This window comes from Mauremys reevesii, linkage group 5, assembly GCF_016161935.1.
Source record: "Mauremys reevesii isolate NIE-2019 linkage group 5, ASM1616193v1, whole genome shotgun sequence".
NCBI classification, from domain to species: Eukaryota; Metazoa; Chordata; order Testudines; family Geoemydidae; genus Mauremys; species Mauremys reevesii.
This window is the reverse complement of record NC_052627.1, coordinates 20,336,040-20,363,565: the sequence shown is the minus strand read 5'-3', so window position 1 is coordinate 20,363,565 and position 27,526 is coordinate 20,336,040. Positions and strand designations below refer to the sequence as shown.

Sequence of the window (27,526 nt, the reverse complement as noted above, 5' to 3'; positions counted from 1 at the left end):
CTGGGATGATTTAGTTGGGTATTGGTCCTGCTTTGAGCAGGGGTTTGGACTAGATGATCTCCTGAGGTCCCTTCCAACCCTGATACTCCATGATTCTGTGATTCTAAGTGTTTTGCTGGAAGTTGAAGCTAGACAAATTCAGACTCGAAAGAAGGCGTAGGTTTTTGACAGTGAGGGTAATTACCCAATGGAACAATTTATCAAGGGTTGTGGCAGATTTTTGGGGAAGTTGCATGGCCTGTTTTATTCAGCACGTCAGACTAGATAATCACAATGGTCCCGTCTGGTCTTGAAATCTATGGACTATGAATATGATTCTGGGCATTAAATAATTAACCTAGCCAAAAGACCAATATATAGACGAGAGTACTGCTGTTGGAAACCAGTACACTGCTTTTTGTCAGTGGAAAGATGTCCATTGAATTTAGTGGGCTTTGGATCAGGCCCTGTGTATCAGGGAAAATTGATTTATGCTAATTTTCTTTGAGATGCTGTTTCCCAAAAACAGAAATGCCAAGTGAAATAAAAGAAAGTAAACTAGAACAAAAAGGGTTTGCCAAAACCCCTGGAAACCAGTTGTGCAAAGTTTACACAGCTCAACTCTTGGGTTGAGCCAAATGTTTTGAATGCAATTAAGGTAGCCAGAGAATAAGGAAACTCCATCATTTTGTAGGAATGTGGATAATTTGCAATCTGAGGCTCATGGCGTACTTGTGGTAAGATGCTGTAATATCCTGTAAAATGATACCACTGTAACTCAACTTTATATGATTTAAAACCAGAAACAATTTTTTCTAATATATGATAATCTGTCTTTCTAATATATGATAATCATAGGAAACACCAGAAAAATATATGTAACAATATGAAAGCTGTTTCCTAAACATGGTTATGTTGGTGATACATTTCTCTATAGTTAGGAATAACTATATTGATGATAAAGCTTACCCTGATTTTTAAAAAAGCAAACCAAAACACTAATGTGTAGTTCTTAGATAATAAGCCAGTTTGGGCCCAGAGGTTAAGTAATTTCCTGAGATCCTCTATTAACTAACCAAGTTATAAGATATGAATTATTTTGTATCAAATCCTGTTATCGACTTTGAGCATTTACTCCCAGAATTAATTGACTTTCTACTAACTAGAACATCAGATTCTTATTCATACCCATTATTTAGAATGTTGCTCTTTAAGAATCAGGAATTTGCATTTTGTAAAAAGGAATGTATTGTGAGGTTTTTTTTTTTTAAAAAAAAGAATAGCACCCTAGTACCCAAGTCAGTGAAAGTCTTTAAAACTGACAATTTCCATTTTCTGAAGGATACACTTTTGGCTCAGATAACTTCACAGACACTACTGTTTAACCACAAATTTTTTCTTTTTATTGCCCTCCTGTTCACTTCTTTGGATGTGAGTGTGCATGCCTTCTGAGAGTCCCCTATGGCATGCTGAAGTAGTCTTCATACTGATTCCTAAGAATTTTAATTTCCTTAACTTTTACTTTAATGTCTTTTTGAACTAGCTTCCTCTGCCCCTTTCTGAGGTTTAGTGTCAGAGTGCTTTTTATTTATGTATTGTATTTATTTAGGAGTACAATTTCTGCCATGAGGATACGACATTTATTTATATTGTGGTAGCTATTACTTAGTGGTTCTAGAACCAACTCGTCTATGTTACTTGGGACCAAGTCAAGAGTAGTCTTTACTTGTGTGTTCTAGACATTTCACCAGAAAGTGTGTTTAGCTAATGTCCTCCATTAAATACCATTTTATTAGACTTTGTTTTTGCCTTTTTAAATAATGTCTATACAATATCCTTTGTTCTGATCAGGAAGCGAGTAGTATAATTCAGCTTTGGAATCTTTTTCAGTATAATGCTACTGCTCCCCCACCTCTGATCTAATCTGACCTTCTGGTATAATTTATAACAGGTATTACAGTATCCCATCGATTTGTCATTCCACCTTCTTTCTGTAATGCCTATTATGTCATGAACCTCCTCAATTGCCAGGCATTCTAGTTCACCTATTTTTCCTTTAAGGTTTCTTGCATTGGTACACAGCTGTTTATAGTTTTGATTTTTGGCAGCTTTCCTATTTTTATTTAACTCTGTTCAGCAGCTATCTAATTTATCAATCTATATTATAATACCACTCCTATAGTATCAGAATGCTTTATTATTAAATACATGATAAAACAAAGCTAAATAATTAGAAAGTAAATTATTTGTTTTAACAGTCTAAATATTTTAAAATTAATTTTAATCCATCTCCTATCCCCACTCTTGCAGTTACTATTCAATAATGGTCTGACCCAAATACTGGTTTAGTGTGCTACTTTTCAGAGCCATGTCCGGGGAATGGATTTGATGACCAACAGGACTAGATCTTTTCTACCCCTAGCTTATATCACTGTGTCTGCTGATCAGCACTTGATAACTGTATACGAGAATGCACTCTCTCTCTTTTGAATGTTGGGGTATCTTGTTCTGGATGGTGGTATGGCTTTACAACGGGTATTAATTGCTATAATATCAGTGATGCCTGATGAGGACTTCTGATGAGGACAGTTATGTCTATAGGATGTTGGGCCTTGAGGTTCTGATTCACAGTAAACTCCAAAATATATGACGATATCCTGTGTAATGCACAAATCATTCATTCATTCATGCCCGTCACCCCAACCGGGGTATGGGCCGCCAACAACAGATCTCCATGCACGCCAAATTAGCAACAGTGATGTGCTGCCAATATCACCCTTAGCCTGTGACAAGCTCCATGCACCGGGTATGTGTATGTGCCACAAAGATATGGGGTGAAGGACAGAGTTGTGTTGGTTATGTATGGGACAGATTTTTAAAACATTTGCCATTTGGAGCAATCTAGTCCATTGCAAAATTTAAAAACTTGTAGTATATTAAGATGCCCCTGGGTCAGACACATTTGGCAGGGAAGATTCAGTGAGGGGGTGGCTATATCACAGTAGGGTTGCAAATTTTCTAATTGCACAAAACCGAATACTCTTCCCCCCCCGCCCTGCCTTTTCTCAGAGGCCCCGCCCCTGCTTTCTCCATCCCCCCTCCCTTTGTCGCTCACTCGCCCCCACCTTCACTCACTCGCTCATTTTTACTTGTCTGAGGCAGGAGTTTGGATACAGGATGGGGTGAGGGCTCCAGCTTGGGAGTGCGGGCTCTGGGGTGGGGCGAGAAATGAGGAGTTTAGAGTACGGGAGGGGGCTCTGGTCTGGTCTTATTTATGGCACCCATTGTCCTGGATCTGTGGACCTTATTACTTAAAGAAAGGATGTTTTCAGGTAAGCGCGGATACATTTTTGTAATCCTGCTTTCCATTTGTATTTTGACACTTAACACTACTTTGAAATTTAGCACGGTGCATTTACCTTGCTTCAGATAATACAGTAGTTGCAGATGGATGGTACTCCCTTAAGGTGTTCATTCTAGCCAGCTTAGTGAGTACCTGATTATAATTGGATATCAATACTTTTCTTGTAGTGAAGTTAGAATGTCATTAACTGGCTAATCATTATGCCAGCTCCTTGAATGAACAGTATCTGAGACTGAGACCGTGGCAAGCAGGACTTCAATATTCTCATGAAAAAAGATATATTTTGCATTTAATTATGTCTATGCACCATAATTCCCATATCCTCATTGAATTTCCATGAATAACTCCACACACATGCACTATGTCTCTGTGTTAATATATGCATGCACACTGCATATCTGATTTTATCCTTACAAGAGTTATGCAAAGGATTTGTTGTTCATGTCATATATAGACAGCAGTACCTAAGGTGATGACTGAAATAGTCAGGAAAAAATATTTTTCCAAGTACAGCACTGTACAATTAACCAGGTGTGGTATGTGAGGTTCTTGTTTTCCTCTTAATCATTGGGTATGGCTGGAGGCAAAATACAGATTTGATGGGCTAGTGGCCTTCATGTTCTTAAAAGCCATGTGGTTAAAAAGAACATTACTGGGCCATTTAGAAATCCACTGACCCCTTCTGTTTTGCAGTTAGGAACTGGGCTAATACGTGGGAGATCTGGCTTCAGTTCCTGGCATAACTGCAGACTTTCTGTGCAAGTTATTTAGGACTATGTGTTCAAGGGAACTCAGCTTGCACAATTGGGACCAGATTTTCAAAGGGAGCTCAACCCCCATTTAAACGCCAAAATAAGTGACCAGATTTTCAAATGCATTCAGCGTATTGGTGTGCTGGATCATGGAGCATCTTGGAAAATTTTGCCGTAAGTGTCACAATGAGAACATAAGAATGGCCATACTGGGTCAGACCAAAGGTCCATCTAGCCCAGTATCCTGTCTACCGACAGTGGCCAATGCCAGGTGCCCCAGAGGGAACAGAACAGAACATCACCAAGTGATCCATCCCCTGTCACCCATTCCCAGCTTCTGGCAAACAGAGACTAGGGACACCATCCCTGCCAATCCTGGCTAATAGCCACTGATGGACCTATCCTCCGTCAACTCATATAGTTCTTTTTTGAACCCTGTTATAGTCTTGGCCTTCACAACATCCTCTGGCAAGGAGTTCCACAGGTTGACTGTGCGTTGTTTGAAAAAATACTTCCTTTTGTTTGTTTTAAACCTGCTGCCTATTAATTTCATTTGGTGGCCCCTAGTTATCGTGTTATGAGAAGGAGTAAATAAATAACACTTCCTTATTTACTTTCTCTGCTCTAGTAATGATTTTATAGACTTCTATCTAATCCCCCCTTAGTCATCTCTTTTCCAAGCTGAATAGTCCTGATCTTATTATCTCTCCTCATATGGCAGCCATTCCAGACCCCTAATAGTGTTTGTTGCTCTTTTCTGAACCTTTTCCAATTCTAATATATCTTTTTTGAGATGGGGTGACCACATCTGCACACGGTATTCAAGATGTGTCCATACCATGAATTTATATAGAGGCGACATGATATTTTCTTTCTTATTATATATACCTTAATGATTCCCAACATTCTGTTCACTTTTTTTGACTGCCGCTGCACATTGAGTGGATGTTTTCAGAGAACTATCCACAATGACTCCAAGACCTCTTTCTTGAGTGCTAACAACTAATTTTGATCCCATCATTTTATGTGTGTAGTTGGGATTATGTATTCCAGTGTGCATTACTTTGCATTTATCAACACTGAATTTCATCTGCCATTTTGTTGCCCAGTCACCCAGTTTTGTGAGATCTTTTTGTAGCTCTTCACAGCCTGCTTGGGACTTAACTATCTTGAGTAGTTTTAGGTCATCTGCAAATTTTGCCACCTCACTGTTTACCTGTTTTTCCAAATCATTTATGAATATGTTGAATAGGACTGATCCCAGAACAGGCCCCTGGGGACACCACTATTCACCTCTCTCCATTCTGAAAACTGGCAATTTATTCCTACCCTTTGTTTCCTATCTTTTAACCAGTTACCAATCCATGAGAGGACCTTCCTTCTTTTCCCATGACAACTTACTTTGCTTAAGAGCCTTTGATGAGGGACCTTGTCAAAGGCTTTCTGAAAATCTAAGTACACTATATCCACTGGATCCCCCTTGTCCACATGCTTGTTGACCCCCTCAAAGAATTCTAGTAGATTGTGAGGCACCATTTCCCTTTACAAAACCATGTTGACTCTTCCCCAACAAATTATTTTCATGTATGTGTCTGATAATTTTGTTCTTTACTATAGTTTCAACTAGTTTGCCAGGTACTAAAGTGAGACTTACCAGGCTGTAATTGCTGGGATCACCTCTGGAGCCCTTTCTAAAAATTGGTGTCACATTAGCTATCCTCCAGTCTTTTTTGGCCTTCCTAATTATATTTTTACACTTCATTTTCCAGAGTTTATTCTCCTTTCTATTTTCCTCACTAGGAATTAACTTTTTAAAGGATGCCTTTTTGTCTCTCACTGCTTCTTTTACTTTGTTGTTTATGCACGGTGGCACTTTATTTGGTTCTCTTACTATGTTTTTTAATTTGGGTATATTTAAGTTGAGCCTCTATTATGGTGACTTTAAAACGTTTCCATGCAGCTTGCAGAGATTTCAGTTTTGGTGCTGTACCTTTTAATTTCTGTTTCACTAATTTCCTCATTTTTGTGTAGTTCCCCCTTTCTGAAATTAAATGCTATAGTGTTGGGCTGCTGTGGTGTTTTCCCAACCAAAGGAATGTTAAATTTAATTATACGATATCACTATTACCAAGCGGTTCAGCTATATTCACCTCTTGGACCAGATCCTGTGCTCCACTTTGGACTAAATCAAGAATTGCCTGTCCTTTTGTGGGTTCCTGGACTAGCTCCTCCAAGAAGCAGTCATATCTCTGCATCCCTTCCTGAGGTGACATGTACGCAGTCTATATGGAGATAGTTGAAATCCCCCGTTATTATTGAGTTTTTTTAATTTTTATAGCCTCTCTAATCTCCCTGAGCATTTCTCAGTCACTATCACCATCCTGGTCAGGTGGTTGGTAGTATATCCGTACAGCTATATTCTTATTATTAGAGCATAGAATCTCTATGGATAGTAATTCCATGGTACAGTTTGGTTCATTTAAGATTTCTAAATCATTTGATTCTGTGTTTTCTTTCACATATTATGCCACTCCTCTACCAGCATGATTTGTTCTGTCCTTCAGATATATTTTGTATCTTGGTATTACTGTGTCCCATTGATTATCCTCATTCCACCAAGTTTATGTGATGCCTATCTAAACTAAATATCCTCATTTAATACGAGGCAGTCTAGTTCACCCATCTTTTTATTTAGACTTCTAGCATTTGTATGTAAGCACTTGAAAAACATGTCACTTTTTAGCTGTCTGCCATTACATGATGTAATTGAATGGGACTCTTTTTCATTTGACTGTTTCTCATCAGATCCTCCCCATATTTTATCATCGTCCGTCCTCTCTTCCTTACTAGGACATAGAGCATCTCCATTAATAGATCCTCCCCTAAGGGCTGTTTCTGTCCAAACCACATGCTTCTCTGCATCTGTCAGCTTTCCCCCAGCCCTTAGTTTAAAAACTGCTCTCTGACCTTTTTAATTTTAATTGCCAGTAATCTGGTTCCATTTTAGTTTAGGTGGAGCCTATCCATTCTGTGTAGGCTCCCCCTTTCCCAAAAGTTTCCCCAGTTCCAAATAAATCTAAACCCCTCCTCCCTACACCATCATCTCATCCACACATTGAGACCCTGCAGTTCTGCCTGCCTAACTGGCCTTGCGCTTGGAACTGGAAGCATTTAAGAGAATGCAACCATGGAGGTCCTGGACTTCAATCTCTTACCTAGCAGCCTAAATTTGGCCTCCAGGACCGCTCTCCTATCCTTTCCCATGTCATTGGTACCTCCATGTACCATGACCACCGGCTCCTCCCCAGCACTACACATAACTCTATCTAGATGTCTCGAGAGATCCACAACCTTTGCGCCAGGCAGGCAAGTCACCATGCAGGTCTCCCGGTCATCGCAAACCCAGCTATCTATGTTTCTAATGATCAAATCACCCATAACTATTATCTGTCTCATCCTAATAACAGGAGTTCCCACCCCCAGAGAGGTATCCTCAGTGTGAAAGCATACCATGAAATCATCTGGAAGGAGGGTCCCAAGTATGGGATTGTTTCCCTCTGCTCCAGTTGGATGTTCTCCTTCCCTGAGACTTTCATCCTCCTCAACAGCACAGAGGCTTTCAGACCAGGGGTGGGACCTTTCTATTGTGTCCCAGAAAGTTTAATCTATGTACCTCTCTGTCTCCCTTAGCTCCTTCAGTTCAGCCACTCTGGTCTCCAAAGCCCATACATGGTCTCTGAGGGCCAGGAGCTCCTTGCACCGAATGCACATATTCGCCACCCATACCCATAGGGCAGGTACTCATACATGCTGCTGAGTAGTGACCACTTTTGCAAATTCATCCCTGAGTTCCTTTGAAAGTCTGGCCTTTAACCTCTCTGTGCTTCAGTTCCCCATCTGAGAAGTGGGGATAATAAAATTCCCTTTCCCCTCCCTCTTTCTGTTTTGTGTATTTAGGCTTCAGACTATTTGTGACCTAGTCATTTGTACAGAGTCTTGCAGAATAGAGTTGCAATTTCAGGTTGAGGCTTCAAGGTGCTGCTCCAGTACAAATAAATAATCATACCGTTTGTATTCTGGCAGGTGAACACCAATCTTTGTCTTTCATTAAATATAAAATTAACTTCCCAAAGAAGGTGATTCCCTCAAGTTTATTAAAATTTGATCCCAAGCCACTGATCACTTAATTCTTACTTCAGTAACAGCTAATATTACTTAACACGCACAAAAATATCCTCTAAAGGAATATGTTTCCCAAACAATGGGTTGTGGGAAGTTTCTACATGGCTCACGGTCCTGGTGTGGATGGAAGGCCAGAGAAGGGAGGGTTGAAAAGCAAAGTAACCCCACATTAGCAGCCCCTCTTCTGCAGGGCTGGGCCCGACTCTCCATTCCAGGCATTGTGAATTGGTCCATGAGGTCACAGCACACAGTTTTCCCCCAGCTGCCCCTCTGTGGTGATGGAAGAACAGTGAGACAAATGTGAGAGAGTGGCAGCGTGACCTGGAGCACAGGGTCGCAGCTCTCACTCACTCAAATTTTGCCTGGCCACCCATCCATCATCGGCCATGTATGTATATTTCTGGTTGAGACTGTACCATGAAGACAAGATTCTAGGCAATTACCAATTTCCATTCCAGTGATCAGTTCCTGCCCCCCCCCGCCCCTCGCATCATACTGAGGTGTAAACTAGTTACCCCACATTGGGTGAAATACCTTTTGTGTTAGAAAATTCACATCTATAAATTACGGGTAACTACTCTCAGGTAAATGGATGACACCACTGTATGAACACAGTGTGAGATCAGAATCAGGTCCATGGACTTGTGTTACTCCTAATTTAAACCAGTGTGGGATTAGATTTTGCTAAATCCCTGCTGAAAACAAACCAACAAACAGACAAAAAACCTCCACTTTGAAACCTTTCCTTATGGTGATTGATGCACCTGGTATGGAAAAAACTACCATTTCCATTATCCTTTTTCTCCTTCCTCTGGCCAGGTAGAAGGAAAGACCTTAAGGCAGGACCCTCGCTCCTGGGGCAGGGGATTGTGGGGGAACAGCTGTGGCTTGGAAACCAGGAGCATCAGAGAAGCTGGATCCATGGAGAAATCCCCAGGGAAATGTATCTAGGACAGGCATCATCAGAAGCTGGGGGACTGCATATGGAATAGGGTGTGGCTGAAGGAGATTGCAAGTGAGAGTTGGCCTGTGCATGTGGAAACAGCAGCGACTGAGCAGGAAATCATGGCAGACAGGCTCCAGTGAGAGAAACCGCTAACTGCAAACCTGTAAACTCCTGTTTGCTTGGAATAAGAGACTGGTCTGGACTATCCAGCAGTGACTAGGCCTGAAGAACCTTAGTCCTCTATTAGATTGCCACTTCTTCCACCCCACTCCCAATCAGGGGCCCAAATAAGAACTGCTATTGTTTCTCCAGAGTTGTAACTGTTTAAGACACAGTACTTGGGGTAATTGCAACCCTCCCCTTTTTTTCAGCTCTAGAAAAATACCTCTTCACTTTCGCCATGCATTAAAGCTGTTAGGGGAAGCAACTAGGGCTGGTGCCTCACAAGACCTAGCAGCTGAAATGTCTTCAGCGTTTGTCTCTGAGTTGTGGTACACCTCTCATGCTACTCGAATTTTAGGACTTGTCTACGCAGGAACACTCAGGAAAGTTAATCTGAATTAACTACAAGTATTAATTTAAAGAGGATTAGTTAAATTGCATTAAACCTCTGTTTGGGACCTTGCTCAATGGCTCTAATGTTAAGACTAATTCACATGAGCATTGATCATTTATTTTAATAAAAGTTATATTAAAGTCTTTTTAATTTCCCTTATGTGGTCACTTTAAAATATGTAGTTGGTTGCTATCCATACTTCAGGGTTTTTACATATATGGTCATTTCAACAAAGAGAGCCATTTTATGGTCATATAGTGTGAAAATGTGTCTCTTTTCCTGATTAGGAATTTTGTTTGATAGTGGTATTTAGGGGGTATATGTGGTCATGTTAGCTGGTTTTCTCCTTATATGGACACTTTGCTATACAGTAAAATTGACGCCCATATGTGAACGAGCCCATTATAGTTCATCACAAGTGAGTGACACGGTAGGTTTTTGTCACAGTTATCGGCCCCTCTATATAAAGGCCAGAGCTGCCAGCTCAGCTCACAAGATGAGGATATCTTACCAGACAGGTTGGCTGCATTCTACAGAGCTGGTGCTCCTGCTGCGGAGATCTTGAAAGCCAAAATCTTCTCCAGAAATGGCAAGGTACAGACGCAGCAGGAGCAGAAGCAGGAGCCGTCGCAGAAGGCGACGAAGGGGAGGCCGCGGAGGTCGACATGGAAGGAGGAGAAGACGACGACATGGCAGAAGGAGGAGAGGTCGTAGAGGTAGAGAACGAACTCACAGGAGGAGGAGGAGGAGGAGAAGGAGGAGTTTTTAATTTCCTGATTTCTCCCATTCTCCTGTCCAAGTCATCGACTCTCCACTCTGCAACATCTGCTATGGCAAAAAGAAACATTCCTTCAGTGACAATACCCCGCGATGACATCCCAAGATGGAAGGAGCCTGCTACCAGTTGAACAATACCACCTGTCAATAAACTTTGACATTTCATTTTGCAGTCTCACTGAGTCCTTGTGTTTTGCCTGAATTTAGAAAATAGGGGCTGTATTTTTGACAGGTTGCAGTTTCTTCCTAATCCTCTGTGACAGCAGCTGAACCCGCCCTATGATCACTGAGGCTCCTCTTAGTTGCTCTGAGTGCATCTGACAATAGGAAATACACTCGGGTGATAGATTGGGATTGTCTTGAGAGAGTTAAAAGGCTAACTCACTCATTAGCCCAGATGGTACAAAAGACACAAGTCAGGAAGTGAAGGGGAAGAAGAGAGTGAGTGGGGTCAGACTGAGGCAGGCAGGCCGGCTGGCCTGTCTGGCTGGTAGCTTTTAGAGTAAGAGCCTCTCCCCTCCTTGCCTGAGAAGCTGAGGAGTCCGTGTTACTGTTGGGATGAGGCTGCATAGCCTGTAAAGGTGGTGGAAAAGAACACTGTAAATTGCACAAGGTGATTTACCGGAAGGCCTCCGAGCCATTTGTGGGATAGGAAGTAGGTAGGAGCAAGCACCCTCTCAGAGACTGGTTTTTCCTGGAAGCATCAGGCTTCTCACAATCTTTTTACAACATTTATCCCTACTTTGTTCTCTAATTTGCGCTCTTGTGTATCTGTTTTTTCTTTATAAAGAATTTTTTCATCTTTTCATATGGAAATTTCTCCGACTTTGATCATATTTTTTCACAAGACTCTGAGCTCCCACATGGGATAGGCTGCCCTGTTCCAGGAGAAAGTATTTGTGATTTCATTATGGCATCTTTTCACTATTGTCCATTCCATTCTTTTGGGGAGCGGAATTGGAACAGTGCTGCAACATACCTCTGGTTTGTTCTGATTTTATAACAGCATTATATTTTCACTAATATTCCATTCCTTACCTTACCGGTCATTTCGTTGCACATCCTGACAAATTCGTCAGGTTCAGACTAACACCTTAAACATTTTCCCATCTCATATTGCTAGTTCAGTCTCTTAGCCTTTGGTCTAACTATGGAACCTTGTGTCACTTGTGCTTAAGACCTTTTGCTGGGATGAATATTGACCATTTATTCCTAGATATTTGGCTCCAGTAAAGAACACTGAAGTTAGTTCTGAAACCATTGTATTCACCTGAATGACATTGTAGTGTAACAGTTTACTGTGCTGACTGGGTGGGTGAGTGGGTCTTTCTTGGCACACCCACAGACATTCCCTAATGCTTTTGGCTCCTCTCAGATTTAACAACCTGAATCAAAGAGTCTCAATGAGAGAGCTGCTCATGGGTGTCACCTGCTTTTTCTTCTGTATCTGGGAGAAAGAAAACGTACATGTTAACTGATATTAATTATATTCCCAACTTTTAGCTCTTTACTGATTGAATCTCATATCAGTTTTTCTCTTTATTTGCCCAGTTCTGATTTCAGACTAAGCAGCCTATTGTTACCCAGTTTACAGAGCTTGTCTTTTGTGAATAATGGTACAGCATCAGAATGCTTCTGGAATGTCCTTGTGTGTTCCAGGCTATATTAACATGTAATATCTGTGGACTAGAGATCTTTCTTCAACCACTTCATTTAGGACTTCTGAGTTCAAGTTATCTGTATTTCATATTGTTTTATTCAGTATCTGTCACACTTGCCCAAGCAATTGTATTTGAGAAAATGCTATTTCTGTCTGTATGTTTGTTCTAGCAAAACTCTCAGTAATGCAAATAGGAAAAGTGTTTCTGTCAAGTGAAGGCATGTATTTCTTGTTCAAGAAGGTATCCATTTGCTTAAATGATGGATTCCAGTTGGCCTGTGAAGCTTTACACAAAACACAGCCTCCTGAGAGACTGAGGGCTAAAGTTTTCAAAATGGAGGTTATAATTAAAATTGTAACTGCGAGTCCATAAATCTATTCAATTTTCTGCAAGCTTCAGTGATTGGATAGACAGAATTTCCTATTGTGGTCAAAACAAATGAAGGCTTGGATTCTATAGACTTAATCTGTGAAGATGGCTAACTGAGACAAGCTGTATGTCTCATTCGCCACTACGTGTTAAAACAGTATTATTATTGATTTTTAATAAATTCCAAGGGTTGTAGTCATTCCAGATAAATAGGTCCTGAGTTTTTATAAATGCAGAAGGCCCAGCCTCAGCTCTTTCTTAATCCCTCTTTGTATCTCCAGAGAAAGAGTCACTAGCTCATTCTTTTTCCCCATGCTGATCCCACACGGCTGAAATTCTTGCAAGCAAAGGCTGATGTGTGTGATGTCACACCAATTATAGCGTGCTGTGGGTTAATGTAAATGCACAGGCCTTGGAGGGTTACCCAGCTCAGGACTTTAGCTTGCTGGATAAAGTCAAATCTCAACAACACAAGATGATGATGGGGCGGCAAGGCAAAGGCTTTATGTGGTTAATGTGTCAGCACCTCTAGGGTCCTCTATGAGATCACTTGTTCCCCAAATGTAGCATACTGGATTGATATCAAAGAATGGGCTTCTATGAGGTCACTGGCTCATCACATATGACATGCTAGGTTGGTAATGGTGAAAGCACTGACACAGAGTTCCGGCTACAGCACTTCCAGGCTGCTGGCTGAAGCCAAGCGGGACTTTGTCAGGATACTAGCTCGGTACCTCCATCTTCCTAGCATGAGTCTGGACACAGGCCTCAGGTCTCTGGCACAGCACCACTACTTTGCTGGGGTAAAGTCAAAGTCAGGCCTCTGTGAGGCTACTGGCTCTTGTCAAAGCACAGGTCTTTGTAAGGTTTGCTAGATCAGCACCTCTGGCTCTCTGGGCTGATGTTAAGCCTTGGGCTTTTGTGAGGTCCTACTTATCAGCCTCTCTACATAACGGTCAGGGATGGAGGTTGGGGGAGATGATCTGATCCTATGACAGAGAAAATATTTTGCCTCTTAATGATTTTCTACTCACATAGCCATTTACTGATCTCAAAACAATCCTTCTACAGAGGCCTGTTTGGTTATTGAGGTGGATCTGCTTTGTAGAGCCAGTTTGTTTCCTGTGATTAAAACTGTCAGTGACTACGTGAATTTGTGCATACTAGCCCTCCAAAACATATGTTGTCACCCCTCACTTAGGGACAGGGCCCTGATGTTTAATGAAGAGATAAGGTTTTTTGCTTTGTGCCCCCAAGATGTTCCATCTAATGAATCATGAGATAGATGATTTGCAAGATTTCTCGGCCTTCATACATGAGTGGAAAAACATGAAAGGGCCTAGGATTTCCTGAGGAACTGAGTACATTCAATCTATATTTTGAAGGCCAGTGAACATCCAGCAAGTTCTAGAGTCTCTTCTTTGACTATGAATGCTTTGGAGAAGCACAAGGACAGCAAGACTACCTTGGGATTTATGAAAGATGGAGTACTTTGGGGCTGAATGCCACATCAGTTCAAAAGACCACCTTGTCCAAATGGAACACACAGTACTTATTCTATTGAGAGGTTTCCTTATTCTGAGACTTGCCTGGTCAGATGTAATAAAGTCATGACAGGAGCAAGTGTGAGTGCATGACTAATGGTATGCATCACACAGGTGACTGAGAAGAGAGATGAAGCCAAGAAGATATTGTAGACTATGAAGTGGAGAAGTAGTCATAGGTTCCACCCCCACTCTGAACTTTAGGGTACATATGTGGGGACCTGCATGAGAAACCCTAAGCTTAATTACCAGCTTAGATCAGTATGCTGCCACCATCCAAATATTTGAGTCATTTGGAAAACTCTGTCTTCCCCCCAAAAACCTTTCCCTCCCTGGGTAGACTTGAGAGACTTCGCCACCAATTCCCTGGTGAACACTGATCCAAACCCCTTGGATCTTAAAACAAGGAAGAGTTACTCATTCCCCTCCCCCCTTCTTCCCTCACCAAGCCCTGGTGAGTCCAGATCCAATCCCCGTGCATCTAAAAACAAGAAAAAATCAATCAGGTTCTTTAAAAAAAGGCTTTTAATTAAAGAAAAGAAAGGTAAAAGAAAAAAACCTCTGGGAGAGATTAGTGTACCAGCTACTCTCACAGACAACAGATTTGAAACACAGAGGATGTTCCCCTGGGCAAAAACTTAGTACACAAAAGAATCCCTAATTTGATTATTCCTCTAATTGCACAAAATCACAAAAGAAAATAAACATAAACCTATGTATTTGTTTCTGATACTCACTACTCTGATAAGAGGCTGGTTCCTTGATCTTTTCCACTCCGGCCAAAACTGAAACTGACCAAGCCAAAGGGAACTTCCATCCTTCCTTTTGAAACATCCTGTCCCCCCATTGGTTCCTCTGGTCACGTGTCAGCTAGGCTAGGTGAACTTCTTCACCCTTTACAAATAAAAGAGGCAATAACCTTTAACTATCTGTTTATGACAGAAGTCTATAACATATTTGATTTATACATTTCCAGTGCAAAAGTATTGGCTTGAAATATTGGAAAGGGGAATTTGACACACTGTCTTCAAATCATGGATTTGGTTTTAAGCTTTTGAGCAATTTTTCACAAATCTTTAGTCCTCTCAATGACACACGGATCACAATGTATCAACACTTAATTATTTTATCACCCAAAAATACTACAGCGTTCATTTGACAACAATATTGAAGTTATTCATTTGCTGCAGGATACAAGTTACACATAGTATAAATCAGCCATCTCTTTTAAAGTGCAATTCACATACTGTTTCAAGTGCCCTCAGGAAACAAAGGTGAAACCTTTTGGGGCCATAAGTTACTTTTTCTCACTTTAAACCAAAAAAAAAAAGAGGCACTAGATCCAAAACATTTCACATGATATTAGAAGCTAAATGTTCAAAGTCAAGAAAACACAATTAGGACTGAGTTAGTGCCTTCTCCGGGACTTCTTAAATGAACACATGGGTAGTAATCAAAGTAGATCAAATTAGGAAGGGGAGCTTCTCATTTCTGATGGTTGGGTGTCATGATGGGTGTTGCCATTATGTAGTGAAGAGATATGATAATATCAACTGGTCACTGCTTTCCCCTCTTATAAATGTGACCGACATAAATCAACTTCCAAAGTGTTTATAAAAGGGGAAAAATCTATTTGTTTTCCTACATAGACACTTTGCTGTACAGTAAATTTGATGGCCATATATTGCTAAATTCTAGTTTATCACAGCTGAATAATAGGGCAATGTGGGTCATACTTATCAGCCTCACTACATAAAGGTCAGAGTGCCAGCTCAACTAACAAGCTCAGGAAATTCCACCAAAGACAGGTAGGTTGAATAGATCCACAGTTAAAATCAAGTCACCCAAACATTGACAAAATTAATCCAGCAAGGCAAGGGTAATGTAGAGGCAAACAATTCCGTAGCTTCATAGTTGGCTGCATCTATGCTAACTTCAGGGTGTTTGTGATGTTGTTTTTGTGGTTATACTGTCGTTTCAACAAAGAACCATTATATGTCCATATAGGGTCAAAACGTGTGGCTTTGTCCTTATATAGTCATTTCAGTGGAAAGTGTTAATTAATGACATGATCAGGATAGCTGGTGTTTTCCTTATATGGACAATTTGCTATACAGTAAAATTGATGCCCATGTCTGAACAAGCCCATTATAGTTCATCACAGGTGAGTGACCCGGTAGGTTTTTGTCACACTTACCAGCCCCTCTATATAAGGGCCAGAGCTGCCAGCTCAACTCACAAACTAAGGACATCCCACCAGACAGGTAGGCTGTCTCCTATGGTGCTGGTGCTCCAGCTGCGGAGATCCTGAAAGCCATAATCTTCTCCAGAAATGGCAAGGTACAGACGCAGCAGGAGCAGAAGCAGGAGCCGTCGCAGAAGGCGACGAAGGGGAGGCCGTGGGGGTCGGCATGGAAGGAGGAGAAGACGATGACATGGCAGAAGGAGGAGAGGTCATAGAGGTAGAGAGCGAACTCACAGGAGGAGGAGGAGGAGTTTTTAATTTCCTGATTTCTCCTGTGCAAGTCATCGACCCTCCACTCTGCAATGTCTGCTATGGCAAAAAGAAACATTCCTTCAGTGACAACACCCCGCGATGACTTCCTAAGATGAAAGGAACCAGCTACCATTTGAACAATGCCACCTGTCAATAAACTTTGAAATTTCATTTTGCAGTCTCATTGGGTCATTGCATAGGTTTGGAAATATTGGGTGTATTTATAACAGTTTATAGTTTCTTCCTAGCCTCTCAGTCAGAGGTTGGTTATTTCCTGGAAGGATCAGGATTCGAGCATCCTTTTTACTACCTTCTGCACTAAATATTTATCATTCATGTACCTCTTTTTTCCTCAATAAAACTGTCCCCATTTTTTTCATACAGAAGTTTCTCTGCCTTTGATCCATTATTTTCAACCATCTCTGAAAGTCAGATGACATTAGCTGCCCAGAATTTGAACACTGGTGTTAGACGGTCTTAATATTTGATGATGGAATATTTTCTGTATTATCCATTCCATTCCTTCTTGAGATTTTTTGGAACAGTGCTGCAACATCCTTCGGTGGCTTCTGATTTTATATTGGGCATTATATTTTTAGTAATATCCCATTCCTTGTCTCACCTATCAGTTTTGCTTCACATCCTGACAAACAGCCTATATATATTCTCCAACATATGCATATTTTCAGGTCAATCTGTTGTCCTATAGCCTTACTATGGACAATATGGCATTGGCAAGATACGAAAAACTACCAATTTTATTCTTAGCTGTTTGCCTGTAGAAAAGTATGTGCTGTACCAAGCATGTAGCGATTAGTTCTGAACCCTCTGTAATTATTTGAATGATACAGTAATGTAACTGTTTACTTCGCTGGCTGGGTAAATCACTATTTATTCACACACCCACAAAAACATCCTCTAAAACAATATGTTTCCCAAACAATGGGTTGTGACCCACCAGTGGGTTGTGGGAAGTTTCTACATGGCTCACGGTCCTGGTGTGGAGGGAAGGCCAGAGGAGTGGGGGTTAGAAAGCGAACTCACACCACAGCAGCAGCTCCTCTTCTGCAGGGCTGGGCGCAGCTCCGCATTCCAGTCATTGTGAATTGGTCCATGAGGTCACAGCACACAGTTTTCCCCCAGCTGCCCCTGTGTGGTAATGGAAAATCAGCAAGACAAATTTGAGAAAGTGACAGTGTGACCTGGAGCACAGGGTCGCAGCACCCACTCACTCAAATTTTGCCAGGCCACCCCTCCATCATCGGCCATGTATGTATACTTCTGGTTGAGACTGTACCATGAAGACAAGATTCTAGGCAATTACCAACTTCCATTTCAGTGACTTGTGTTACTCCTAATTTAAACCAGTGTGAGATCAGATTTTGCCAAATCCCTGCTGAAAACAAACCTGCAAAAAGACGACAAACCTCCACTTTGAAACCTTTCCTTATGGTGATAAGAGAGTGATGCACCTGGTATGGAAGAAACTACCATTTCCATTATCCTTTTAATCCTTCCTCTAGCAAGGTAGAAGGAAAGACCTTAAGGCAGGACCCTCGCTCTTGGAGCAGAGGGTTGCGGGGGAACAGCTGTGGCTTGGAAACCAGGAGCATCAGAGAAGCTGGATCCATGGAGAAATCCTCAGGGAACTGTGTCTAGGACAGGCATCATCAGAAGCTGGGGAACTGCATATGGAATAGGGTGTGGCCAGATAAATAGGTGCTGAGTTTTTATAACTGCAGAAGGCCAGCTCCTCAGCTCTTTTTAAATCCCTCGTGTCACTCCAGAAGAGTAAATGGGACTTAAAGCGCTTTCTGTGAGTTCAACAAGCCCATTATAGTTCATCACAGGTGAGTGACCCGGTAGGTTTTTGTCACACTTACCAGCCCCTCTATATAAGGGCCAGAGCTGCCAGCTCAGCTCACAAGATGAGGACATCCCACCAGACAGGTTGGCTGTCTCCTACGGAGCTGGTGCTCCAGCTGCGGAGATCTTGAAAGCCATAATCTTCTCCAGAAATGGCAAGGTACAAACGCAGCAGGAGCAGAAGCAGGAGCAGTTACAGAAGGTGATGAAGGGGAGGCCGCGGGGGTCGACATGGAAGGAGGAGAAGACGACATGGCAGAAGGAGAAGAGGTCGTAGAGGTAGAGAGAGAACTCGGAGGAGGAGGAGGAGGAGTTTTTAATTTCCTGATTTCTCCCATTCTCCTGTGCAAGTCATCGACCCTTCACTCTCCAATATCTGCTATGGCAAAAAGAAACAACCCTTCAGTGACGACACCCCGCGATGACTTCCTCAGATGCAAGGAACCAGCTACCATTCGAACAATGCCACCTGTTAATAAACTTTGAAATGTCATTTTGCGGTCTCATTGTTTCTTTGCATAGGTTTGTAAATAATAGGTCCTGAGTTTTTATAAATGCAGAAGGCCAGCTCCTCAGCTCTTCTTAAATCCCTTTTGTATCGCCCCAGAAGAGTTCACTAGCTCATTCTTTTTTCCATGTTGATATGATCACCACGGGCTGAATTCAGTGCAAAGGCCTCTGTGAGGTCACTAGCTGACCAATTATAGCGTGCTGGGTTGATGTAAATGCACAGGCCTTGAAGGGTTACCAGCTCAGTACCTTTAGCTTGCTGGGATAAAGTCAAATCTCAACACATTCTAGAATGATGACTGGCGCCACGGCAACAAGCCTTGAGTGGTTCAGCACCTCTAGGTTTCTGGGATTATGTCCAAGTACAGGCCTCTATGAGGTCACTTGTTCCTCAAATGTAGCATGCTGAGTTGATATCAAAGAACGGGCTGCTATGAGGTCACTGGCTCAGCACAAACGACATGCTGTGTTGGTAATGGTCAAAGCACTGACACAGAGTTCTGGCTACAGCACTTCCAGGCCCCTGCTGAAGCCAAGCGGGACTTTGTCAGGATACTAGCTCGGTACCTCCATCTTCCTAGCATGATGTCTGGACACAGGCCTCAGGTGTCTGGCACAGCACCACTACCTTGCTGGGGTAAAGTCAAAGTCAGGCCTCTGTGAGCCTACTGGCTCTTGTCAAAGCAGAGTTCTTTGGTAAGGTTTGCTAGATCATCACCTCTGGCTCTCTGGGCTGAGGTTAAGGCTCAGGCTTTTGTGAGGTCTCTAGTGCAGGCCTTTGTGAGCTTACTGGCTCAGCAGCTTTGGCTTGCTGGTCTGAAGTCAAAGTGTATCCCACATGCTTCATAATGCATAAGTTCACTGATGACTCCCATCTTTTTCCTGAAGAAATCGAACCTGGGCTGCCTTCAGAGAATGTGATTTTAATGTGGCTCTCTCTGTTATTTGGAAATTGGACAGGAAACTATGAGGGAGCAGGAAAACATGGGAATGGGGAAACAGACTGGGGGGAGTGTAGGGAATGTGGGGAAACAGAAGGAAGGCTCAGAGAGGTGTGAAAATCAATAAAACATAGCAACCAAACTGAGACAGCCAATTAATGAAACACATACACAACGATATCAAGGAGGGAGGTTGTGGGAGATGACCTGATACTATGACAGAGGAGAGAAATATTTTGCCTCGTAATGATTTTCTACTCACATAGCTATTTGTTGATCTCAAAACAGTCCTCCTACAGAGGCCTGTTTGGTTATTGAGGTGGATCTGTTTTGTAGAGTCTGTATGGTTCTTGTGATTAAAACTGTCAGTGACTACGTGAATATGTGCATACTTGCCCTCCAAAACATAGCTTCTCACCCCACCCTCAGGGAGAGGGCCTCCAAGATGTTCCATCTAATGCATCATGAGATAGATGATTTGCAAGCTTTCAAAGCTTTCATACATGTGTGAAAAAACATGAAAGGGCCTAGGATTTCCTGAAGAACTGAGTACATTCAATCTATATTTTGAAGGCCAGTGAACATCCACAAGTTCTAGAGTCTTTGACTGTGAATGCTTTAGATAAGCAAAAGGACTGGATTTATGGAAGATGGAGTACTATAGAGGTGACTGAGAAGAGGGATAAAGCCAAGAAGATTTTGTAGAATATGAAGTGGAGATGTCTATAACATATTTAATTTAGACATTTCCAGTTAAAAGGATTGGCTTGATCATCCTCTCAGTTATACCAGTGTCAATTAGGAGTTAGCTCCATAAGAGTTTATAGAGTTATAGTGATATAAAACTGGTGTGAATGGAGAATCAAGCCTATTATTTTCAAATTGTAACAGCTGCTATTGAAACACTGTTCGTTCTAGTGGCTAAAATACCTTCCTTTTTACTACAAATGTAATGGGTTACATTCCTGCTTGCCTGAAATGGAAAGGGGAATTTGGCCCACTGTATTCAAATCATGGGTTTGGTTTTAAGCTTTTGACCATTTTTTCACAAATCTTTAGTCCTCTCAATGACACACGGATCACAACGTTTCAACACTTAATTATTTTATCACCCCAAAATACTACAGTGTGCATTTGATAACAATAATGAAGTTATTCATTTGCTGCAGGGAAAAAAATACACATAGTATAAATCAGCCATCTCTTTTAACTTGTAATTCACATGCTGTTTTAATTGTCCTCAGGAAACAAAGGTAAAACTTTTTGGGGCCATAAGCTACTTTTTCTCACTTTACAAAAAAAAAGGGGGGGGGCAACTAGATCCAAAACATTTCACATGATCTTAAAAACAACCTTTTTAGGTACATAAAGGTTCAAAGTCAAGAAAACACAATTAGGACTGAGTTAGTGCCATCTCCTGGAGTTCATAAATGAACACATGGGTAGTAATCAAAGTAGATCAAATTAGGAAGGGCAATTTCTCATTTCTGATGGTTGGGTGTCATGATGGGTGTTGCCATTATGTAGTGAAGAGATATAATATCAACTGGTCACTGCTTTCCCCTTTGATAAGTGTGACCTACATACATTAACTTCCAAAGTGTTTATAAAAAGGGAAAAATCTATTTGTTTTCTTACATAGACACTTTGCTGTACAGTAAATTTGATGGCCATATATTGCTTAATTCTGGTTTATCACAGCTGAATAATAGGGCAATGTGGGTCATACTTATCAGCCTCTCTACATAAAGGTCAGAGTGCCAGTTCAACTAACAAGCTCAGGAAATTCCACCAAAGACAGGTAGGCTGAATAGATCCACAGTTTAAATCAAGTCAGCCAAACATTGACAAGATTAATCCAACAAGGCAAGGGTAATGTAGAGGCAAACAATTCCATAGCTTCATAGTTGCCTGCATCCTCCTAACTTCAGGGTGTTTGTGATGTTGTTTTTGTGGTTATACTGTCATTTCAACAAAAAACCATTTTATGTCCATATAGGGTCAAAACTAGTGGCTTTGTCCTTATATAGTCATTTCAGTGGAAAGTGTTAATGACATGATCAGGACAGCTGGCATTTTTCCTTATATGGACACTTTGCTATACAGTAAAATTGATGCCCATGTCTGAACAAGCCCATTATAGTTCATCACAGGTGAGTGACCCGGTAGGTTTTTGTCACACTTACCAGCCCCTCTATATAAGGGCCAGAGCTGCCAGCTCAGCTCACAAGATGAGGACATCCCACCAGACAGGTTGGCTGTCTCCTACGGAGCTGGTGCTCCAGCTGCGGAGATCTTGAAAGCCATAATCTTCTCCGGAAATGGCAAGGTACAGACGCAGCAGGAGCAGAAGCAGGAGCCGTCGCAGAAGGCGACGAAGGGGAGGCCGCGGAGGTCGACATGGAAGGAGAAGACGACGACATGGCAGAAGGAGGAGAGGGCGTAGAGGTAGTGAGCAAACTCACAGGAGGAGAAGGAGGAGGAGGAGAAGGAGGAGTTTTTAATTTCCTGATTTCTCCCATTCTCCTGTGCAAGTCATCGACCCTCCACACTGCAATATCTGCTATGGCAAAAAGAAACATTCCTTCAGTGACAACACCCCGCGATGACTTCCTAAGATGCAAGGAACCAGCTACCATTTGAACAATGCCACCTGTTAATAAACTTTGAAATGTCATTTTGCGGTCTCATTGTTTCTTTGCATAGGTTTGGAAATAATAGGTGGATTTATGATAATTTACACTTTTTTCCTAGCCGTCTCAGCCAGAGGTTGGTTATTTCCTGGAAGGATCAGGATTCTTACATCCTTTTTACTATCTTCTACGCAACCTATCTATCATATATCTTTCATCTATCTCTTTTCCCCCTCAATAAACTGTCCCAAGTTGTTTCTTTTTTCATATGGAAGTTTCTCTGCCTTTGATCATTATTTTTTTCAGTCATCTCTGAAACCCAATGAGATAAGCTGCCCAGAATTTGAACACTGTTGTTAGACTGTCTTATGATTTGATGATGGCATATTTTCGGTATTATCCAGTCCTTCTTGAGATTTTTTGGAACAGTGCTGCAACATCCTTCGGTGCCTTCTGATTTTATAATGGGCATTATATTTTCAGTAATATCCCATAACATGTCTCCCCTATCAGTTTTGCTGCACATCCTGACAAACAGCCTATAGACATTCACCAATATATGCATATTTTCAGGTCAATCTATTGACCTATAGCCTTGCCAAGATAAAAAAAATTACCAATTTTATTCCTAGCTGTTTGCTTGCAGAAAAGTATGAGGTGTATCAAGCATGTAGCGAATAGTTCTGAACCCTCTGTAATTATTTAAATGATACAGTAATGTAACTGTTTACTTTGCTGGCTGGGTACGTCAGTATTTTTTGACACACGCACAAAAATATCCTCTAAAGGAATATGTTTCCCAAACAATGGGTTGTGGGAAGTTTCTACATGGCTCACGGTCCTGGTGTGGATGGAAGGCCAGAGAAGAGAGGGTTGAAAAGCAAAGTAACCCCACATTAGCAGCCCCTCTTCTGCAGGGCTGGGCCTGACTCTCCATTCCAGGCATTGTGAATTGGTCCATGAGGTCACAGCACACAGTTTTCCCCCAGCTGCCCCTCTGTGGTGATGGAAGAACAGTGAGACAAATGTGAGAGAGTGGCAGCGTGACCTGGAGCACAGGGTCGCAGCTCTCACTCACTCAAATTTTGCCTGGCCACCCATCCATCATCGGCCATGTATGTATATTTCTGGTTGAGACTGTACCATGAAGACAAGATTCTAGGCAATTACCGATTTCCATTCCAGTGATCAGTTCCTCCCCCGCCCCTCGCATCATACTGAGGTGTAAACTAGTTACCCCACATTGGGTGAAATACCTTTTGTGTTAGAAAATTCACATCTATAAATTACGGGTAACTACTCTCAGGTAAATGGATGACACCACTGTATGAACACAGTGTGAGATCAGAATCAGGTCCATGGACTTGTGTTACTCCTAATTTAAACCAGTGTGGGATTAGATTTTGCTAAATCCCTGCTGAAAACAAACCAACAAACAGACAAAAAACCTCCACTTTGAAACCTTTCCTTATGGTGATTGATGCACCTGGTATGGAAAAAACTACCATTTCCATTATCCTTTTTCTCCTTCCTCTGGCCAGGTAGAAGGAAAGACCTTAAGGCAGGACCCTCGCTCCTGGGGCAGGGGATTGTGGGGGAACAGCTGTGGCTTGGAAACTCAGGAGCATCAGAGAAGCTGGATCCATGGAGAAATCCCCAGGGAAATGTATCTAGGACAGGCATCATCAGAAGCTGGGGGACTGCATATGGAATAGGGTGTGGCTGAAGGAGATTGCAAGTGAGAGTTGGCCTGTGCATGTGGAAACAGCAGCGACTGAGCAGGAAATCATGGCAGACAGGCTCCAGTGAGAGAAACCGCTAACTGCAAACCTGTAAACTCCTGTTTGCTTGGAATAAGAGACTGGTCTGGACTATCCAGCAGTGACTAGGCCTGAAGAACCTTAGTCCTCTATTAGATTGCCACTTCTTCCACCCCACTCCCAATCAGGGGCCCAAATAAGAACTGCTATTGTTTCTCCAGAGTTGTAACTGTTTAAGACACAGTACTTGGGGTAATTGCAACCCTCCCCTTTTTTTCAGCTCTAGAAAAATACCTCTTCACTTTCGCCATGCATTAAAGCTGTTAGGGGAAGCAACTAGGGCTGGTGCCTCACAAGACCTAGCAGCTGAAATGTCTTCAGCGTTTGTCTCTGAGTTGTGGTACACCTCTCATGCTACTCGAATTTTAGGACTTGTCTACGCAGGAACACTCAGGAAAGTTAATCTGAATTAACTACAAGTATTAATTTAAAGAGGATTAGTTAAATTGCATTAAACCTCTTTGTGGTTACTCTAATTCAGAATTAAAATAAGCTAAACTGAATAAAGCCGCATTCATTCTGAATGCAATTCAGTTTAAATGATCCACTTTACATTCACACCTTCAGCTCATTTGGAATATCTTTTTGGAGTGTTCCCATGTAGACTGTCTCTTAGAACAGCTATAATATTTTCAGGGGTGAATCTGTTGCATCTGTGATAAAGACAGACTTTCATTCCCAGGTCGTCTAACTGAGCAAAATTTTCTTGAGGGGAAAGATTACTTGTCTAGAAAAAACTGGAAGACATGAATCTGTTTTAACTAGGGAGTGTATTTAGTGATGGGCTCTTCCCATTAGAAATGTTATTGACAGTTTTATAAATGTATTGTGCAATTTTGAGATATCTGTTTAAACTAATCCCTTATGGAACTGAGCTGAAAAATATTTGTCCCTAGCAAAATTACCTGAATTTTCACCATGGTTCTTTTAATTGGACTTTACTTACTTTTAATTCTCCTCTCTTTTCTCTGCAAAGAGATGTCGTGGTCATTGTGGAGAGATTTTTAAAAAGCATTCTCCCTAAAGGTAAAGTGAGCTATCCATCCTTTATAAGCATTCAGCATCCAGAATTTTCTTTCTCCCTCTGCAACATAAGCTCATCAAGAAATCAGATCAACACACACAGATCAAACCCCCCCCCCCCAGGAAAAAAAAATATATATCTGACCTACTTTCATGTTGTTTTATACAGTATGTGTCACACTTGCCCAGGCAATTGCATTTAAGAAAATGCCATTTCTCTCTGTACATTTATTGTAGCAAAACTCTCAGTAATGCAAATAGGAAAAGTGTTTCTGTCAAGTGAAGGCATGTATTTCTTGTTCAAGAAGGTATCCATTTGCTTAAATGATGGATTCCAGTTGGCCTGTGAAGCTTTACACAAAACAGCCTCCTGAGAGACTGAGGGCTAAAGTTTTCAAAATGGAGGTTATAATTAAAATTGTAACTGCTAGTCCATAAATCTATTCAATTTTCTGCAAGCTTCAGTGATTGGATAGACAGAATTTCCTATTGTGGTCAAAACAAATAAAGGCTTGGATTCTATAGACGTAATCAGTGAAGATGGCCAACTGAGACAAGCTGTATGTCTCATTTGCCACTACATGTTAAAACAGTGTTATTATTGATTTTAATAAATTCCAAGGGTTGTAGTCATTCCAGATAAATAGGTCCTGAGTTTTTATAACTGCAGAAGGCCAGCTCCTCAGCTCTTCTTAAATCCCTCTTGTGTCACTCCGGAAGAGTAAATGGGACTTAAAGCACTTTCTGTGAGTTCACTAGTTCATTCTTTTTCCCACACTGATCTGATCACCACGGGCCGAATTCAGTGCAAAGGCCTCTGTGAGGTCACTAGCTGACCAATTATAGCGTGCTGGGTTGATGTAAATGCACAGGCCTTGAAGGGTTACCAGCTCAGGACCTTTAGCTTGCTGGGATAAAGTCAAATCTCAACACATTCTAGAATGATGGCTGGCGCCACGGCAACAGGCCTTGAGTGGTTCAGCATCTCTAGGTTTCTGGGATTATGTCCAAGTACAGGCCTCTATGAGGTCACTTGTTCCTCAAATGTAGCATACTGGGTTGATATCAAAGAACGGGCTGCTATGAGGTCACTGGCTCAGCACAAACGACATGCTGTGTTGGTAATGGTCAAAGCACTGACACAGAGTTCCGGCTACAGCACTTCCAGGCCCCTGCTGAAGCCAAGCGGGACTTTGTCAGGATACTAGCTCGGTACCTCCATCTTCCTAGCATGATGTCTGGACACAGGCCTCAGGTGTCTGGCACAGAACCACTACTTTGCTGGAGTAAAGTCAAAGTCAGGCCTCTGTGAGGCTACTGGCTCTTGTCAAAGCACAGGTCTTTGTAAGGTTTGCTAGATCAGCACCTCTGGCTCTCTGGGCTGATGTTAAGCCTCAGGCTTTTGTGAGGTCTCTAGTGCAGGCCTTTGTGAGCTTACTGGCTCAGCAGCTTTGGCTTGCTGGTCTGAAGTGAAAGTGTATCCCACATGCTTCATAATGCACTGTTTTATTTTCTCTGTGAAAGCCAGAGAAAGAATGTGGAGAAAGAAGGCTTGTGCAGTAAAGTTCACTGATGTCTCTCATCTTTTTCCTGAAGAAATCGAACCTGGGCTGCCCTCAGAGAATGTGATTGTAATGTGGCTCTCTCTGTTGTTTGGAAATTGGACAGGAAACTATGAGGGAGCAGGAAAACATGGGAATGAAGAAACAGACTGGGGGGAGTGTAGGGAATGTGGGGAAACAGAAGGAAGGCTCAGAGAGGTGTGAAAATCAATAAAACATAGCAACCAAACTGAGACAGCCAATTAATGAAACACATAAACAAAAATATCTAGGATGGAGGTTGGGGGAGATGACCTGATCCTATGACAGAGGAGAGAAATATTTTGCATCTTAATGATTTTCTACTCACATAGCCATTTGTTGATCTCAAAACAGTCCTTCTACAGAGGCCTGTTTGGTGATTGAGGTGGATCTGTTTTGTAGAGTCTGTATGGTTCTTGTGATAAAAACTGTCAGTGACTACGTGAATTTGTGCATACTTGCCCTCCAAAACATAGCTTCTCACCCCACCCTCAGGGAGAGGGACTCCAAGATGTTCCATTTA

General features: G+C 41.8%; 1 protein-coding gene and 1 long non-coding RNA gene across 7 annotated transcripts in view; one reads left to right on the top strand and one right to left on the bottom strand.

The window, feature by feature from the left end:
• Window positions 1-27,526, top strand: part of MAPK10 (mitogen-activated protein kinase 10) — a 388,740-nt gene that overhangs the window by 163,100 nt on the left and 198,114 nt on the right. The window lies entirely within an intron of this gene.
• Window positions 11,802-12,298, bottom strand: LOC120405835. Its single transcript, XR_005598910.1, has 2 exons — window positions 12,140-12,298; window positions 11,802-12,003 (listed from the first exon to the last, which is right to left on the bottom strand). It is a non-coding gene; the product is annotated as an uncharacterized LOC120405835 (long non-coding RNA).